Here is a 19,269-nt window from a genome sequence, read left to right on the forward strand (position 1 = left end):
TCTGAATGATAACTCTCCATCCTACTGTAGGGCTAGGAGGGGCATTCATTTAAGTGGCTCTGGATATATATTTCCAACAACATTGAACCTTTCCCCACGGAAATACACAACCCTGCCTGGCATCTTTCCCAACCAGCTCGACTGAAATGCATTTTGGGCTACCTTTATATTAGGCACTTTTATGTGTCTGGATTTGAAACAGAAAAATGGATTTAAATGTTATTTTACCAACAAACAAAAATTAAATCTAACACAAAACTAAATTCAACTAAAAATAGTATAGAAAATGACAAGGAGCTAGCCATCTCCTGATAAATATGTCCCGATTAAAGCACATATCTTGGTTTGGCAGGCATAACAATTATGACCACTCTACTGAAATAACTATATGAAATGTTGTGAGTTGGATTGAGAGATGGAAGACACGAGTGCTCTTTCTTGCCTCTGACTCTTGGCAAGGCCTCATTTCCATTGACGTCAAGAGCCTTTACACTGAAGTCCGTGGGTATATCTCTCCCAGTGGGAGGCTTTGGTTTAGGTCCTTAACTTCTCCTTCTGTTCATATTCTCCATCTGTAAAAGGAGAATAATGATGCTTAGTCACTTTTGTATAGAACTTTGATACTTTGAGATTTGTGCATGAAAAGTGGTATATAATGTCTAACACAAAATAATGGTTTAAATTACGACAATGAACAAAATTGCAGAAGCCAATTGGCTAGTTGTGCAGAGAGAGCTAAAGATTTCTCTCCAGTTATATGGCAATACAAGGATATCCTACAACAAGAATCCCCACACTTCCTCTTCCTGGGGAGCACTGGATCTGCTCACTCACACTTCCACAGAGAAGGAAATGCCAAAAAGGAAAGCAAAGAGGAGTAGAGAGGACAGAAGGTCATGGCCGTCCTATCCAGCCTGCTGAGCAGAGCCAGGCACTGGATCAGCACAGTGGGAACAGTCTTAAACTAATGTAAATCAACGTAGGCTGGAGATCCTCAGATGATGCAAATAGCTGTAGGTTTGTTGACAGTGGAGCTATGCCAATTTATACCTCCTGAGCATCTGGTCTCCAACAGGTAATATAAGAAATAGAAGCATGATCCAGAGGAGCAAGGAAATTAGAAGTCATGATTCCAGTGTTCTAATCATGGTTTGACCACTGACTCACTGCATAGTCTTTTTGCCTTTACTACTTCTTATGTAAAATGGGAATAATAAATAGAACATATTGAGCTACTGCACAGTAGTTATGTGCATATGAAGCCTCATGGATTAATATTCACAATATGCTTTGAAGGTACAACCAACACTATTTCACATAAGTGATAATAAGTATCTTTAAAATGTTGTCAAATAAATTGGTTACATTTATGAAGCAAATTGCCTAAAACAGTGAAACTCCGGAGATAATTTCTGGGCTCCTTCTGCTTTGGGTAACACTCAAATAGTCTTTCTAATCCCACAGTCCTGTTGTTGACATTCCAACCTAATGCACAACCCTCGACAATCAGATGTTAGAGCGTGTGTCCAATGCATGTGTCCAATGCATTCTTTTTGCTACATCAGGCATACTTGGCAGATATTAATATGCCTTTAGAAAGTAAAGCAAACAGAATAAAAGGAATCCTAAATATGTCACAGAAAAAATTACTGACGTCTTACTTTCCTCACAAACTGAAATATCTGTTGTCTGACTTTTGGAAAGATGGCTTCATAAAAACCCCAGTTACCAAGGAGTTAATACATGCAGTATAGTATAAGTATTTGGTTAATTTGCTTATTAAAATCATGAAAAGCTTTTGGCTCTTTGACACCCAAACAAAAGGCAAGCAATTGAGTGACTTTTGACCTGAGCTTATCAGATGACTGGTGTAATGCTGTCAAACCCTCATCACTGCATTCAAGTAAGGTCACATTTTATAGGTGTTTATGACAGTTTAAGGTTCATACTGCCTATCTTTGTCAACACTAGAATGATGCAGGTCAACTGGCCGGGTTAATGAGCCAGAGCACAAGAGGAAAAACATAAGAAAGAGACTAATATCTAAATTAAAAATCAAATTTAAATAACCTGTAAAACAAATAAGTTCTAACAAAAGCTAGAAAATCAAAAGTCACTTGAACTGGATTGAATACTATGACTTCAACTTGTGTAATTTCTGTGTGGGCATTAAAACAATATTTGAACATAGCAAAACTGTGGACAAAAATGTTACAAAACAGTTTGTGGCACTTACACAATTTCCTTTTAGCTAATTTTATGGCCATAAAATTGTGTGCTTTCCCGAAATTTCACCAAAACCAGTTCTTTCACTGGAAAAAAAAAGATGAGAAATCACTGGTTAAAACAAGTTTACACACAAATGGTCCTGTTTCTTAGCGCAAATATTTTTGTGAAAATTGAATTAGTCTCAAATTCACAACAAAATGTGCATAGGCTCAGATTCTGATAATTTAAAATTGAGAATATCTGTGCCATCTTCAAACACTATGGAAGTTAGTAAGTATTTGAAAATATGGTCACTTTCTTTTTGGTGATATTTTTAGAGTAAAAACTGATGTTGAAAAGACAAAATTATATTTAAAATGTATACTGATGTCATTATTGACCATTTTTGCTTAAATAGTAATATGGGTCTCTCTCAGAGTGGATGATTTTTTCCAATAATTTAATCTTCTGAAAAGTCTCTCAGACTTGTTAGTCTGTAACTTTAAAAACAGTAAGTAGTCCTGTGGCACAGCAGAGACTAACAAATATATATATAGTATCATGAGCTTTTGTGGGCAATGTCTTGGTTTTCATTTTATCAATAGAAATGTATTTTACTTTATAACTCCAGACTGTTACTTTAATGAATATTGTTATTCCTAGTAGAATTTGTCCTTTACTTTCCAGGTACAAATAATCTACAGCAATGAACATTTTGTGGGATGAATGGTGTTTGGGGTGCAGAGAAAAACCATATGAATAGACACACTGTCAACCACATAGACATAGTGACCAACTATGTCACTAGAATTCAAATTAAATTCTAGTGACATAATTGGTGTTTTATGATAAACATACTCAGAAGATTAAAAATAACGTGTAGTCCTGTGGCACCTTAGAGACTAACAAACGAAAGCTCATGACATTATATATAATTTTTGTTAGTCTTTAAGGTGCCATGGGACTACTTGTAATCGATGGTAGGGAAGCCTGTTGAGCAAAGAAAAAATGCCTCCATTGTACTTGTGTGTCTCTCGTATGTCCATATAGTGAGAAAGGCAGGGATGAAAGCACAAGAAACATATTTACATCAAGCCCTATTGCCACACTGCACCCACGTGGGTGGCCATTTTTGCCTCCCTAACCTCTCCAGACATCACTTGCATCTAAGGTATACTTGTTTGGCTAGAACCTTTTGCAAACTCTCTTACACACATCTTTTTAGTGATTTGGGCATAAACTTAAAATCCTTAAGAGCTTAATAATATTTTTGTTTTGTCTGAAATCTTTGGCTGTCACTTTTGATAGAAAACAAAGTTATAATTTCAACCTTCCTTTGTAATGAATTGCATTGCACATGAATTTATATGGGTTTTCTTAGCAAAATTGTAATAATAAATTAGATCAAGAATGCTTGAACATAAAGCTAGAAGAAATGTGAAACTGGAAATGTATAGAAACTCACTGAGTTATTGATGAAATAGGCCATGTGTCCTCTGATACCTTGGCTTGATGGAATGCCTCTAACTGCTTCCGTAATGCATCCCGTTGTGCCTAGGTGTGGGATGACAAAGTCTGCCTCATTCCTTTAATATGCTTTTACTCCTCTCATTTACAAGCTGTGTGTCCTTGTTTGTTTGCAAGAATGTTAGAAGAGGGCAATAATGGGTATCTATTAACTATTTTAGATGCACATACAACTCCTGAGAATACTCTGGATTTTGGGGGAGAAGCAATTAATGCCAAGAGAAGGAAAAGAAAAGTGTCTTATTGTGCCAATAATTTTGCCAGAGATAGCCATGAATTAAAGGAATCCCTCACCACTCCTTTTTCTCTTAACTGGAAGGGGGTTAAAGGATTTGTAAGTACTGTTTCTACAATCCCCATCTTGATGCAGATTCTATTAACACAAAAAAGACACTTGCTTCCTAGATTTGTTGTTACTGTCAGGACCACAGCTATGGGCCACTGATGGAGGCCAATGCCTGGGTGGGGCTGAAGTCAGTCTACAAGGTCAAAGCCAAAAGCAACAGTCCATTCTAGCAAAACACCACAGGATCTGGTCAGAATCAAGTTTGAATGGTCACTCTGGGCTGGAACCAAGTGAGTCAGCCAGAATAGGGCTAGTGGTGCAAGCAGTGCAGAGACAGAATGAAATCAGGAGTGGAGCAGGAAACCCAACAGAAAAAGTTATCAGGAGCTGGGCTGGCTTCAGAAACCAGGAGAAGGGCAGTGTATCAGGAGTGTTCCACAAAACCTCTCAGCAGCAGCAACTTGGGGATGCACCTAGCTGGACATACAACCTCCAGGTATTTTCTCTATGCCTTAAATAGTGTGCCTAGACCAATCAGGTAACATGGTAGGCTCTGCCAGTCCAGACCTCTGTGGGTGGGACATACTGTGGTGCTTACACCTATGAGGCTCATAGGCTGTTGTTCCCCACTTGACCACAGTGTCGGATGGTGGTGTAGATATGGCAACCATCCAGAAGACTATTAATTATTATATTATTATTCCCAGTTAGGATCTGAAACTCATTGTGCTAGCTTCTAAACAAGCATGTAATATAAAAGAAGATACTGTCCTGCCTTAAAGAGTTTATGATCTAATTTAAGACAAGATGCGACAAATGAGTGTGACAAATACTCAACACACTTTCAAAATGCAAATACACTATAGATAGGAAAATGGCCATAAATTCCCATACCAAAGATAATACCTATCAGTGTCTCTCTCTCAGTCTTTTTTAACATGAAACACATCAAACTGTATGCACATATTCAGTGGAATGTATGTTGTGTTGTTTTTTTCTGTTGAAAATCCAAATCTCCCCTTGTTGCTGTTTAGAAAAATATGTGTAGACCAGGAAAAACAAGATTAAAAAACATGCTTCTGCTTCAAAGAAATGAGGGTCTGACTCTGGTGTGTTTTCTTTCTGTGATGAATATAGCACACCTGGGGATACTACTTTTTAATAAATCATACATTAACACAGCCTTGGTTTGAAAGCCATTTTTTCTGTAAAAAGATTATACAAATTAAACTAGCAAATCCATTTTTCTGGCCTTTTTTGAGAAAATACAACAGTGTCTCTTGAGTTGTTGATCACTGTAAGAATGAAAACAGGAGGTTTTGTAGTTAGGACATGAGATTGAGATTCAGGGGACCAGTATTTAATTCCTGGTTATTTGGGACTGTGGCAAGTTATTTAATCTCTCTGTCCCTCAGTTGACCATTTGTTGAATACAGATAACATTTCCTTTTTCCGAGTCTTTGTTTTGTCTATTCCTATTGTAAGCTCTGTGTGGGAAATTACTGAATCTTTCTATGTCTATGTACTGTACCAATCACAATGAGGTTTCTATCTTAGTTTGAGCCTCTAGGCCCTGGTGTAATACTAAAAATAAACAACAATAAGTGTCTTGAGTCTAGACATCAGCCATTTGCTGAGACAGGACTCAAAGGCCACATCCTGGTATAAATAGGCAAAACTCCAGGTACTTCAGTATAGCCACACTGGTTTACAGAAGCGAAGAAAAGACAAGTGTCAGGACCTTACCTTTCTGTGTGATTCACCCTTTCAAGTATTGGAAAAGGGGGCATGAAGTGGCATGAAGTAAGTAAACAGCCAAAAATGTGACCCCTAAAGATAACATCACTCCCAGTCTTTGCAAAATGAGATGTGCTGAATTCCAGAGAGGATTGCTTAGCTTTCTAAGCACGCTGGCTGAAATATCTGGGCTACTTGGAACCAAGGCTTGAATACTGACAGGCTTCCTTCAGGCCTTCATTCTCCCGCATTAGATACACTGAGTTCCATATGGGTTACAAAGTGGACTCAGCTTAATCAAGGTCAGGGGCAGGTAAAAAGCAGCCCACAGGCTAGCCAATGTATAGGTTGGTATAAGTACATTACTTAGGGGAGTGGATTTTTCACTCCCCTGATCAAAGTGGTTCTACCGATACAAGTTTGTAGTGTAGATCTGGCCTCCCTCTAAAGAGAATCTGCCTAGGAATAAATGTATGTCTCTGCTGAAATAGATCCAGAGACTTATCCTGTAGAAACTTAGGCTGAAGTCAATGGAGCCACTTGCACATAAAAGTAGTTTAGTTAGTTAGTTAGTATCGTCAACAGAAGCAACAAGAAAATCACCATTATTATTTAATGCAATAACTGGATTTTCATAATGAGTCATGCAAATGTTTCTGTCCGTAATAACAAGTTTTAAAAACAGACATTGTAGAAGAAATAAGGAAGAATGCTACAGTATATAGAGATCTACATTCAGTTTGTGCAAACATATTAAAATCAGATATGGAAAGAAATCATTCCCATAAGACTGAATTACTGAGTATTCACATTCGCCAAAATTCTCTGCTTTGATGAAATGTGTGTGTGTATGTGTGTGTTTTTGGCCCATTACATCTTTCCTTACAACTTATTATTAATATAAATCCAAAACCAGAGAGCATATCTATTCAAAAATCTCCAAAATATCTCTCCTGAGCAATATGAAATCTTATGGAAAATGATGTCTAATATCACAGAAAACATTGTAACACATTAAATACAATTGGGAATGTACTTTTGAAAATATTACTTATTGCACACAAATGAAGGAAATAATCCAGTTCATTCTAATGGGAAAATATTTCTTCTAGTGCTATGATTTTGCAGGCTATAAAGTTGATTAATGCCTCAATAGAGTGAGGTTCTTACGCACATGCTTCTGTCTGTCCCTATTCAGCAAAATGCTTAAGCTCAGGATTTAAGCACATGCTTAAAGGCTAGCTATTTAAAGGTACATAGGCCTAAAGAATTAGATAGGTGGCAAGTGAGAATTTAAAAAATGCACAGGCACCTAACTCCCACTTGATTGAGTTCAATCAAAGTTTTGCACTTTAGCACTCTTTAAAATCCAACTAGGCTCCTATTTGCATCTTTAAACAGTTAAAACCTTTATACATCTGACCCTCTGTGCTTTGTTTTGAGCAGGGACACAGTGTCCAATCAGCTTCTTAGTGTTTTAGAAAACAGGATTCTAGTCTTTTTGTTAGGGTGATATTTTGTTGGGGAATTATAACTTTTATTTTAAAAATCTCAGAGGGGTAGCTGTATTGGTCTGTAACTTTAAAAGCAATGAGTAGTCCTGTAGCACCTTAAGGTATGTCTACACTACAGAGTTTTTTTTTGAAAAATGGCTGTTTTTCTGAAAAAACTTCAATTATGTCCACACTGCAATCGCATTCTTCTGAAACAAAATTGAAAGAACATAGGCTTTTTCCTGACACTGGTAATCCTCATTCTATGAGAAAGAAGCCTTTTTCCAAATGAGCTCTTCTGGAAAAGGGTGTGTATGGACAGGAAAAGAGGGAGTTCTTTCGACGGGGAAAGAAAGGTGTGTATGGACGGGGAAGAGAAAGGAAAAGCACAGGTACCCTGGTAGCTACTCCATCCATAGTAATCACAGTTGAAATGCGAGATAGCTTCCATTCACTGTGGACGCTATCTTTCAAAAAAGCATATCACTTTTTTGATGCGCTTTTGTGGAAGAAGTTTTTCTGGAAGATCTCTTCTAGAAAATCTTCTTCTGAAAGAAGCCTGCAGTCTAGACAAAGCCTTAGAGACTAACAAATGAAAATTAATAGGTAGCAGGTTTAAAACAAAAGGAATTTTTCTTCACTCAGCACACAGTCAGTCTCTGGAACTCCTTGCCAGAGGATGTGGTGAAGGTTAGGACTTAAACAGGGTTCAAAAAGAGCTAGATAGACTAATGGAGGTTAAATCGATCAATGGCTATTAGCCAGGGTGGGTAGGAATGTTTCTGTGGAGGTAGGTGACGGGGAGGGATTATATGAGGCTTACCTGTTGTGTTCCCCTTCCTCTGGGACATCTGGTATTGTCAGCAGACAGAATACTGGGCTGGATGGACCGTTGGTCTGACCCAGTATGGCTGTTCGTGTGTGTGTGTGTATACACACACACACACACACACACACACACACACACACACACTCTAGCGGGCTCTGCCCCGTGCTTCCTATGCTCATTCCCCCCCCCCCCCCCCCCCCCCCCCCGGCCACTTTCGTGTCCAGCGAGCGTGATGACATTATTCTGTCACCCAGCAGGAAAACCTTTTTTATCTATATCTATATCTATAGCATCATGAGCTTTCATGGGCAAAACCCACTTTTTAAAGAGAGATGATAGTAAAGACAGATATTTCACACCAAGTGACATGACACTATGTATTGCCCATCCCTTTTCCTTCCTTCCCTGCCTGAATACACCCTTAAAATCCGAAATCACACAGTTCTATGTCCTCTCTATGCTAATTACTGTGTGGGAGACATCAGTTAAAGGCCAAAAGAGGTCATCAGATCATATATTCTGACCTCATGGATATTTCAGGCCACCAACACCACCCATCAGACACAGACCAGCCAGGCAGGCTATGTGTGGTTAACAGGAACTTAACGTGGGCAGTGGAAAGCATGTGATACAAGCACAGGCATAAGAAAACACATTTCTCTCTCTTGACAGGGGACAAGTACAAACAAATGCTAGTGGCTGAAATAGCTTTTTTTGGTCAGGCAACGTCCCCATGGAAAGAGGCTATTTGAGGAAGGAATGCTTAGCAGCAAGAATAACGCAGGGCTTCTTGGCACTGCATGAGAAGAAAAGCCTCCACCAGTGGTGATGAAGGGAGAATGGAGGCTGAGGCAGAGTTGATGTGCAAATAGGTCATTGGCCATCCAAAATCTTGGGAGCAGCCAGGAAGGGTTACATCTGTGGCAAATCCAGCATTTCAACAATGTGCTGTCCAGACAATGATATCATTCCCACGTCTAGCTCAGTTCAACCAAATAACCTGTTTCTTTCATGTGTTGTAAGTTTCTTAAATGATGATCTAATCAGAAGAATTTACTGTAAAGGCAGAGGGATTTACACTTTGTATATGAAAGTGGATCAATCCAGAAAAAAGGATTTATACAACTATTTATTTTAGATAACAAGATTTTCAAAAGCAAGAGAGAGAATGAGAGATATACAGGCTGGAACCACCTGCCATAGGTGACTCATAGAACCACTAAAGAGGTGCAAGCCCCCATCAAAATGTAATTGTTAATGAGATGCCCCCTTGTGTCCCTTTCCTGTTACTCTGGGTGGCTCTCCCTGCACCTTTTTCCCCTCAGCGCCTGTGCCAGCTGCTCTAAAAAAGTTTCTCACTGGAAGTTTGGAAGGAGATGGGAGTTTTATCATGTTGTTTGGATGTTTGTTGCCATCATATCTGGGCAAACCATTTATAACAATATCACTTTGTTGAGGCATTTCACCACTTTTTCACAAATTATTCACAAACAGATTATTGTCTGCAACTAGTGTCCAGCGTTCTTTTAAATCATTCACATACCTACCAGGCTGGCGGGAAGCCCTTGGTCACTAGCGTATTTATGGAAAGAGATCACAAAAGGGGTGTGAATTCAGTCATGAGGAATTTCTCTGAAGTTTAAATTAATAATCTCTTCTTTCACACAGGAATCACCCCACTGTAGTCACAATAGATCCTGCAAATTCTGTTGTCAATAATGATTATATGCATAATCAAAACAGACTAAATCCCTCTTTCTCCCTGAAATGATTGGTTGAGTTGCTAATGGTCAGTCAATCCCTAAAGAAAGTTTTTAAAAATTGTGGTTAAGGTCCAGTCCTAGCTTTTGCAATAAAAAATAACAGCACCTGTAGCTAACAACTACAAGCTAAACCTCTCTAGTCCAGTACCCTGGGGACCTGACCAGTGTTGAACACGAGAATTTACTGAACTACAGAAGGTCAATATTATCTAGAAGCACAACCAACATCTCTGATGCTTGCTGGGCTCTTAGAAGACATTTGGGGTAAATTGGAGCTAAATAACAGTACAGAACACTGATAGCTGAGACTGGTGACTATAAACAATCTTCATGGGAATGTGGGAAACTTGGCCACACCCATGGTAAGTGGACATCCAGCTATCTAAAGTCATGCCAGACCACCAACGTTGCCAGACCAGAGAGTGACGGATTAGAGAGATTCAACCTGAAGTAACCCAAACAAAAGTGGTGTGAAATCTGGGGATACTTTACATTAAAATATGAACCACATATTCTGTCCAAAACATGAATGCACATACAAATATTTGTCCTGGATATACATGGTAGAGCACACAAAAGATGCCCAATCCTTCAATACCTGAAAAAAAAATCAAATTTCCTTCCTTCAAAGTTTTTAGGTAGTGCCTAAAGACTAACCAAAAATCAATGCTGTGTTGAGCTAGGGACTGTACAAACACAGAGAAGTAGACAAACCTTAAAGAATTTTTGGGATTTAATATTTTTTCCATCTCAATTCAGGTTAAACAGTCAAAATCTCAAATTTTTTGTGACCAACAAATGAAAAAAAAGAAAATGAGAAGTCATTTTGAACCAAAAAATAATAATAAAACACCTTTTTAGTTTGAAACCATTGAAGTAGGGTATATTAATGATTTTTAAACTATTTTTATTTTATTTTAGTTAGGAAATTTGTCATAACCAACTCTTTTCCCTAAACAGTTTCAGCTTTGATAAATGAGCATTGCTGGTGAAGAAAGCATTCATTAAAAAATTTCCCTAACAGCTAATGACAGATGAATTTTTTTTTCATTTCAATTTGGTTTAATAACCATCAAATAAGTGCCACCAGTTAGTTCACCTTTAAGACTTGAACTAACCCTACATGTTTTTACATCACCGTAGACTGTTACTGTGCTATATGTTAAAACCAGTTTTTCTTCTGGTCAAGAAAAAGTAAATTAAAAAAAAAAAGAAAACAAATCCAGTTGCATTTTTGGTCTCTCATAATATTGCCAGAATTCTAGCATACAGTTGCACTATTGGATGTTTGTATATTTCTTTGCAAATATTCAAATTTTAGTAATTAGGGAGAAAGAGTTCCCACATTTGATAACACAGATAAGTCATGGGAACATCAACCATATGCCAAAGATTTCTTTTACTGAATTTGTCAGTCTGAAATCACATTAACAAGAAAAATGTTAAAGATATTTTGTGTCTATATGAAAAGGAGAGCTGTAACATGGAATGTACTTATGACCACTTCTTCACTCCGCAGAAGATCACTGCTGCCAAGATTGATCTTCCAGAGTTCATTTTAGCAAGTATAGTTAAGACTCGCTAAATCAAACTCAGAGGTTGACCCCACCAGTGTGTGGTACTCCTGCTCTTGCAAGGAGTAAGAGAATCTAGGGACAATACCAAGCTCAGCTTAAGGTAAGTCAGCTCCAGCTATGTATTTTACATAGCTGAAGTTGCATACCTTAAGCCAAGGTGCTGGGTCTAGTGTAGACTTGATCTTACTATTAGTCGACTAAAGTACTGTTAGTTAAAGTAGTATTCCCAGTGCACTGTGCAGCAAGCCTAAGTGCCTTCATATAGGAATTCACATAAAGTTCATGAAAACAAAAAAGCACATGCTTAAGTCTATCTTTGTTCCGGGCTGCCCTTAAGCATAGGCCTAAGTCCTGTTTGACTTGAGACTTGTCTCCACTATGCCAGGGATTGATGCTGCAGCAATTGATCTATCCGCCACTGATTTATTGTGTCTGCTAAAGATGCGATAAATCCATCTCTGAGCATGCCACTGTCAATGCTGGTACTCCACCAAAACAAAAAGAGTAGCTGGTGTCAATGGGAAAGCAGCACTCGCTGACCTTACCATACGCAAGATGATGTGGTGAGTATGTCAACTTCAGCTACACTATTTGCATAGCAGAAGTAGGTCAATGGCAGGGGGTAGTATAGACAATAGCTTAGCCAATATTTTTTCTTACCCATACATTGGTCACCTCTTCAGAATCAATTTCATCCTTTTCTCACCCAACCTAGAGATTGCTTCCCTCTGAATTTGAAATTCTACTACCATGTACTAAAGCGGCTAATTCTCACTGAACCTTATATACAGGGGTGGATATCCTTCTGAATTGTCAATTCTTCATAAGTCTTGAAGGTAGTTAAAGCTAGTGGAATAAGTCCTCATCAATAACATTGGTTGTCGCTTTTTTAATCAAGTAATTGAATACAGATATTTTTGCATTGTTGTCCCGATCTAAACTTAGGGAATACCAGAGGTTTGTTTTACTTTATGTACCAGTTATCTGAGATATGTAAAACAGTTAAAATAAATAACCTTTTGCTTGGCTGTATTTTTCCTGTCTCCCTGGCTTTCACACCTCTCCAAGGGTATGTCTACACTGCCACCCTAGTTCGAACTTGGGTGGATAATGTAGGCATTCAAACTTGCAAATGAAGCCCAGGATTTAAATATCCCGGGCTTTATTTTCATGTTCCTGGGCGCCGCCATTTTAAAATGCCCCGTAGTTCAAACTACTTGCAATGAGGAGTAACAGTAGTTCGAATTAGGAGCTTTAATTCGAACTACCTAGCCCGTGCCGGGCAGGTAGTTTGAACTACGGGGCATTTAAAAATGGCGGAGTCCGGGAACATGCAAATAAAGCCCGGGATATTTAAATCCCGGGCTTCATTTGCAAGTTCAAATGCCTACATTAGCCTCCCAAGTTCGAACTAGGGTGGCAGTGTGGACATGCCCATACTTAGTACTTTATAGTGCTGTTTCATCTTTAAAGCACTTCACTAATATTAATTAATCAATCTTCAGAAATACTCCTGTAAAGTATTATTATCTTTAAAGAAATATAGATGGGGAAACTGAATCTGACACCTTCAGTGCCTCACCTAATGTCAGGGAGTTATAGGGCCAGATAGTCTAGCCACGTGGGAGCACTACTGAGCTGGTACAAAAGGAGCCATAATGATAAGTGCATAATTCTCTTGACATAGAGGAATGTCCTAATGATGTATCAGCACAGGCCCAATGACATGGGGGGTGGGGAGGGTCCAAAGGGGAAAATGCCCCAAGGCTTGGCAATTCAAAGAGGTCTGGAGCTCCCAACCACCATTGCTTTAAATCACTACCATCACTGTATAGCTCTGAGGGCTGCCGGAGGGCACTCCATACTCCATGCAACTCTGAGGGCTGGCTGTCCCTGGCTTCACCCTTTCTGCCCAAGGCTTTGCACCTTCTCGGAGCACGGATCCAGGCCACACCCACACCTTGCCAGGTGGCCCGTGAGGGCTGTTGGTGCCCCTGTATCAGCAACATGGATGGTCTTATGCCTCTGACCCCAAGCTCACCATGTAAGGACCAGAGAGGAGCAGGCATGGCAATATTTTGCTATGCCAGTCCTCTGTCGTGTAGGCTCCATTCAGGACCCTCAGTTAAGGCAGAAATTAAAATTACATCATGGCCATGTCTAACACTGAGGAAGCCAGATCTAGCTCCTTGTGTAGAGATTACACTCATTTATTTGTGGCTTCTTTCTGTTTGTTGCAAAAGCACTGATATTCTAAGGAATATCAAGGGAAAATTCATCTTATTCCCAATGCCAGGTCTGAAAGGTCATATTTATTGGGCTAAAAAAGCAAGTTTAGCCTGTTTACCAATTACAGCTACCCACTCTTTATTAGAGCTAATGAGGCCTCCTCATGGCATCCAAAACCATTTTATTTTGGGGTGAGAAAATTGATTTTAAAAAGGTGAAAAGGATAAAACTTTGTAAAGAAGGAAGGGAAATCAGCAATAGGAAATTGTCTTATCTAGGTTAAACACATATTTTAATATAGATACCATTTACGCAATAGACCCTAATGGCTTCTTCAAAAGCCATTAAGGAGTATTGGGTAAACACATAATTTGGTACGTGAGCTAATTTTGAAAGAACATTATTCTGTTTGCAATACATTTTTTTCAGGTCTGAAATGTATTCCTCTGACGTGCCTAAGGAGTGACTCAGAAATGGATCCTTAATCCACAGCAAGGAAATAACCTCCTAAAACCAGACTGGGTGTATATGAGTTTACATAGATGGCTGGGGAAAGGGGGAAAAAAAATCCAAATGAAATATTAACCAGCTGAGTGTTCTGTACTGATTTCATGAGACCAATCAAACCTCTAGTGATACTCTGCTTACCTAATATGGAATGTGCCATTTGCAACACCGACAAATGTGAGTTCCCCATTGTTGGCTTGCACCCACAAATATCAGAAAATCTGTGTTCCAAACCCTCAAACTTTGGAAATATTTAGAGCTTGATCTCAACTTTACTGCGTGTCACCTACGTAGACCACTGTCTGTAAGTCTCAGAGTCTCTGCAGACTTCAACTTTAATATTGACTGTCTTCAATGTTATAATAGCTCATTAGCATGTCCCAGTTTAGACTGTAAGATCTTTGGAAGAGAGATCATGTTTTCATTATATGTACACACACCAGCAAGCACAATGGTTCCATGATCTCGGGTATTGCCCTTTGGGAACTGCTGCAAATAATATTAATAAAATAATGAATTATAATTTACAAACAGAGAGAGTTAAATGAATTCCCCAAGGTCACAAGAAGTTCAGTGGCAGAGCCAAGAATGGACTCCACAAGGTTTGACTCCTAGTCACCTGTCTCAACCACCAGACTGCATTCACTTTCACTATATAATCACTGAGATTGTGGTGGAAAGAGGAGTGTAAATTGTGCACAAGTATTTGAAGGAGACTATAAACCTCTTTTTCTGACGAGGAATCACGGTTAAGTTAGAGGAGTATCAATGTGAATGATTACTGTAGAACAATCAGCCTGACTGTGTTATGAAGGGGTGTGTAAGTGTTAAGGGTTGACTGTGTTATGGGGGTGGGGGATGTAAGGGTTGATTAAAACTAAAGAGTCAGCCATGATCTAATAGTCTCTGATCACAGGTCTGGGAGCCAGGAAATTCTGTGTTCCAAACCTAGCAGTAGCATCCATTTTCCTCAGGAAATTCACTTTACTGCTCTGAACCTCCATTACCTTGTCTCTGACATAGCAACAACAGCACCTACCTTACAAGGATGCCATAAAGATTTCTTAATGATTGTAAAGTGCTTTGAAGAGTCTTGTACACCTGTGTTACACTTTTTTAACACAAAACTGTTACTAAAAATGTAGTATTATTAGACTAAGAAAACATTTTATTTATACTCCAGGGCTACGTCTACACTGGCATGATTTTCCGAAAATGCTTTTAATGGAAAAGTTTCCGTTAAAAGCATTTTCGGAAAAGCACGTCTAGATTGGCAGGATGCTTTCCGCAAAAGCACTTTTTGCGGAAAAGCGTCCGTGGCCGATCTAGACGCGGTTTTCCGCAAAAAAGCCCCGATCGCCATTTTCGCAATCGGGGCTATTTGCGGAAAACAGTACTGTGCTGTTTACACTGGCCCTTTTGCGCAAAAGTCTTTCAGAAAAAGACTTTTGCCCGAACGGGAGCAGCATAGTATTTCCGGAAAAGCACTGACGATCTTACATGAGATCGTCAGTGCTTTTCCGGAAATTCAAGCGGCCAGTGTAGACAGCTGGCAAGTTTTTCCGCAAAAGCAGATGATTTTGCGGAAAAACTTGCCAGTCTAGACACAGCCCCAGAAGTATTCTATAGTACTTTCCTGTCTACCTATGTATATGTTCCCCATTTAGCTACGTTAGATCCTTCCTTGGCTCTCATCACCATCATATCTGAATATGACACAATCTTTAATGTCTCTATGCTCAAAATTCTCCTGTGAGGTAGAGAAGTGCTGATATAGGTTGACCCTCTCTAAACCAGAACTCTCTGGAATTGTAACATCTGTGATCCAGCAGGCCCTGGAGCAAAGAGCCCCAGCATCCAGGAATTGGTGGCAAAAGGGCAGGTGTCTGGGCCCAGCTGGGACCAAGAGCCTAGTTCAGCCAGAGGCATGGCAGGGGGTGGCAGTAGCAGGGTCAGGAGCCCTCCCCTGCCAGGGCAGTGGCAGCCTTGCTGGTCCAGCGGCAGCAGGGCTGGCAGCCATGGTAGGTCCAGGAGCCTGGCCGGGATGGTGGCAGCAGGGTCAGTGGCCAGCAGCAACAGGGCCAGCAGACCTGACAGGGGCAAGAGCCCTGCCAGGCCAACAGCAGGGGGAACAGCATTGACCTCCCTTGGTCTGGCAAACTCCCTTGTTTGGGACCGGTGAGGTCCCAAGTGTACCAGCCCAGAGAGTTCAACCTGAATTTCCATTTACAGGTGGGGAAGTAGGGTACAAACAGATTAAATGACTTGACTCAGATTACATAGGAAATCTGTGTCAGGGTAGGAGATCAGATCTCCCTAGTTCCAGTCCACTGCCATAACCACAACACAATCCTGGAAAAGGCTTGATGGTGACAAGACTGCATATTAAAACATCAACAACACACAAGATGAAAATCAATATAAAATGCGACATTAATAAACACAGATTTCTTTCTTTTAAATGCCTCGTGTTTTTCAGCACACGACTGGGCTGGGAGGCTGAGATCAAAGCAATCAGAACAAATGTTAAGCAAATGAAGTTGTAAAATCTTTGTCAAGCATTGCTCAACTCTTGAAAACATATGGAGCATGACTGCTGGGCTTCATATTATGCCTTGAATGTTTTTCATTTTCTCTTTCACTGTTTCACAGCAGAAGTACAGTACTATAATTCCGTCCTTCCATTAACTACCAATTGTTTCTTTTGCCAACCTTTCCTTTTTAAAATATCATTATTATGAAGGATAACGTTATATAGTGGAAAATGGTAAAACAAATAAATATATATATGGCTACCCATTACACATTTACAGGGTTTCTCCATTGTCTAGATGTGTGTTCTATCGTTCATTCTAGATAAAAGGTATTATGTTAACAGTCCTGTAATTTAGAACTTTAATTCACTATTTTGTTTTTATCTTTTGGTGGAAAGAAAGACATTATTTTTTCCTTCCTGGAAATGTTCAGTATTGTTAATAATAATAATGGGTGATCCTAAAAAAGGATTAGACTTGAATAAGCACTCTATAGTTTGCATGCTTCATTGAATCACAACTACAGATGTGAAGGTCCCAACCTCCCACACAGCAGAGCGACTTGACACAACTCAGCTCCCACATAATCTGGGCTCATGTGACTCTTTCCATCACTGCCCAACCTTTAGAAATTCTTCCAACCACCCTGCTTCTCCAGTTTCCAAGTGTCAACTCCAGCTCCTTGGATGTCTCATCTCAGAGGTGGAGCAAGAATAAATGTCAATGAACCAAAAACTTATCTTAAGTCCATATGCTGTCTCTTGACTGTCCTCCCACCAGAGTAGTTAAGTCAATCCACCACAGAGTGACAGTTCCTTCCTCTGCATTCAAGCCCTCCCAGAAGGCCAACCTGAATCCAAGGATCTACTATGAATCCACACTTGCTCTACATAAATTCAAAAATCAGATGTGTGGATCACAATGTGATTAAGTTGTGAAGTGAAGCTGACCCAGGAGTGTTGAGTGCTCTGCAGCACAATCCAGACAGGCATCCTCAACTCAGACAAGATTTTACTGGTTTTACAGCCCAGTACAGAATAGCTAGATTTATGGATAGAAGTGAGTCAGGAGACAGAAAGTACATGAGGACCAAGGAAATTGAGGTGATAGGGGATGAGGAATTCAGAAAAGCGGCCTGGTGAGCATAACCAACTGCAAGCCATCTATATCCACAGATTCCCATATGTCACTTTGAGGGCTGATGGGTTCTAGTCCCCAAATCAGACCCGGTTAAATCATTATTACATTTATTCTATGGTTGGAAACCCCGATATGCATAGGTGCAACACTCACATTATAGGAACTCTTTTATATTTACAAATAAAATAATTTATTTTCACATTTAGTAAAGCTATACCCACTAACTCACCAAGGTAGATAGAAATTATAAAGAAAGTACATTTGGACATCCATACTTGCACCATCCCTTCATCCCTTGCAAAACAACCTGAAATGTTAGCCCTTCTCTTCCTCATCACTGTCACCTTCCTCATTACCACCAGTGGCCACCATTCTGGCCCCTTCCAAGGTCTACATTTCTCCCCTTACTGCCCTGGGATGCCACTTTTATAATAAGTAATATGCATATTCTATAGGGGGTTGCCCTCCTTCCTTATTTGTATTTCCTCCATTGCCAATGCTAAGGTATCCTTTTCCTATAAGTTAGTATGGTTTCAATTTTACCTGATTATCACATACATGAATTCATTGCCATGGAACTGTTTGCAGTTGGATGTTCTGTCCAGAACTTTTCAGAAGTTGGTGTTAGTTCATGTTCTGTGGTCAGCTGATGTCATAGGCACAAAACTCCCCCTTACATCTACTTTCAGTTCCTCATAACTTATAAAATGAGTAGTCCTGTGTCACCTTAGAAACTAACAAATGTATAGGACCATGAGCTTTTGTGGGTAAAAAAAAACTCACCTACAGACTAATACGGCTACCCCCCTGAGACTCATAACTTTTGAGTTACCTAAGTTTATCTATGCTGAAGTTTATAAGTCTCTAGCCTCATGTTAATTGCTAAAGCCAATGTCTTATAGGTTACTAACCTGTACATTTCTTGCCTTCCTGCTAAATATAATAAAGCAGAATATTATGCAGTGGATATAATAGAGAGAAGCTGGCCCATTGAGCTACAATTTGGGGAGCTCTTTAACAGATATGAATCTTTTAAATGGTTATGCATGGGGGGGCACACAATTTAGAAAGAAAGTTTAGAACAGATCTGTTTTTACTGTATGAGAAGTGGCTTCTTAACTTTTCTCTTATAGACAGGCCCGCCTACAGAGGTGGTGGTGGAGGGGAGCAAAGTAGCAATACAAAAGGGTCTGGAGCTCTTGGCCGCCACCGGACATTGAGGGCTGTCGGGGATTAGCGTGGCACTTTCCAGATGACTTCTGAGGGCCGCCTAGCCCCAGTCCTGCCCATTCTTGCCTGAGGGGCCTTTCCCTACCTTGCCCAGGGGCCAACCAAGGATGTCAACCACATTGCTGATCGACTACTATAAACTGATATTTTAATAAGGCAAGAAATATTTGCAGCAAGATACAACAGCCGTTGCACTTCTTTGGTCCATG

The 19,269-nt window shown here is 39.7% G+C and overlaps 1 long non-coding RNA gene across 4 annotated transcripts in view; it reads right to left on the reverse strand.

Moving 5' to 3' along the window:
• Positions 1–209: 209 nt before the first annotated feature.
• The window catches only part of LOC102451360 (uncharacterized), a 154,442-nt gene continuing 135,382 nt past the window's right edge, over positions 210–19,269 (reverse strand). For 2 of the 4 annotated variants that reach the window (XR_332318.5, XR_001368551.4), the window contains 2 exons: positions 2,237–2,312; positions 210–572 (listed from right to left, as the gene is read on the reverse strand). This is a non-coding gene — a long non-coding RNA (uncharacterized LOC102451360). The remainder of the gene's footprint in view (positions 573–2,236; positions 2,313–19,269) is intronic. The other 2 variants (XR_001368554.4, XR_001368555.4) reach the window with 1 other exon arrangement.

Source organism: Pelodiscus sinensis, chromosome 14 (assembly GCF_052426305.1).
Source record: "Pelodiscus sinensis isolate ZL-2025 chromosome 14, ASM5242630v1, whole genome shotgun sequence".
Taxonomy (NCBI): Eukaryota; Metazoa; Chordata; order Testudines; family Trionychidae; genus Pelodiscus; species Pelodiscus sinensis.